Source organism: Haplochromis burtoni, unplaced genomic scaffold (assembly GCF_018398535.1).
Source record: "Haplochromis burtoni strain Fernald_Lab_line unplaced genomic scaffold, NCSU_Asbu1 Contig_54, whole genome shotgun sequence".
Classification (NCBI taxonomy): Eukaryota; Metazoa; Chordata; class Actinopteri; order Cichliformes; family Cichlidae; genus Haplochromis; species Haplochromis burtoni.
In genome coordinates, this window is record NW_024582415.1 from 2,206,011 (window position 1) to 2,207,125 (window position 1,115).

A 1,115-nucleotide genomic window follows, 5' to 3' on the forward strand; every position below is an offset into this window, starting at 1 on the left:
GATTAAAGTTATTAGATTAGATTAAATGAAACTTTATTAATCCCTCGGGAGGGTTCCTCCGGGGTTTTCACACAGCTGAATAAACAGAAAATGATTAAGCAGAAGTGTGAGACGGTCGAGAGTTTACGTCAGTGCCCGGTTATATTTTAGATAAATGTCTATTTTAGATAAATTTTAGATTTCATCAAAGAGATGACGGAACTAGAAAAATATAACTGATAAATGCAAAGCAGTGCTAAATATGATGGGACCGTCAATTTTCAACTAACAACTCATATAGATATTGAAAATAAGACATTGATGTATGACAGCAACATAGATCCTGATTGTAATTTCTTCAATAATAAGACAAATGAATGCAATTATTATACAAATGAGCAACTTAAAAAGGAATTCAAGGTAGAACAAGGTATAGCAATGGTTCACTTTAATAGTCGAAGCTTATATGCAAGCTTTCAATCCATCAAAGACTACATAACACAGTTTGAACAGCCATTCAATGTGATAGCCATATCGGAGACCTGGATAACTCCTGGAAAAGAAGACTTTAAAATAAATGGATATGAATTCCTTCATGTAGACAGGATCAACAAGAAAGGAGGTGGGGTGGCACTGTACATTGATAAAAACCTAAAGCACAAAAGAATGGGAAGAATGACAACTGTTATTGATGGAGTGATGGAATGTTTATCAGTGGAAATAAGTATGGAAAAAAGGAAAAACCTAATTGTCAGTTGTATATATAGAACACCAGGATCTAAGATTGAGATATTTAAGGATAATATGGAGGACTTATTTACAAATATAAATCAGAAAAGAATATTTATTTGTGGGGACTTTAATATTGACTTATTGAATCCAAATCATAATAAGAGTACAGAAGAATTTATTGATTCCATGTACAGCATCGGTTTATTTCCACTGATAACAAGACCGACCAGAATAACTCTATTAGATAATATATTTACAAATATAATAGAAGGAAAGATAAAAAGTGGGCTGTTAATCAATGATATAAGTGACCATTTACCAGTCTTTGCATCTTATAATTGCCATTATAAAGTGAACAACGATGGACATAAGATTATTTACAAAAGAATAAGAACAGAGAAGAC

General features: G+C 31.9%; 1 protein-coding gene across 1 annotated transcript in view; it reads left to right on the plus strand.

Moving 5' to 3' along the window:
• Window positions 1–1,115, plus strand: part of si:dkey-215k6.1 (transmembrane protein 132C) — a 261,586-nt gene that overhangs the window by 206,485 nt on the left and 53,986 nt on the right. The gene's annotated exons all lie outside the window — the stretch shown is intronic.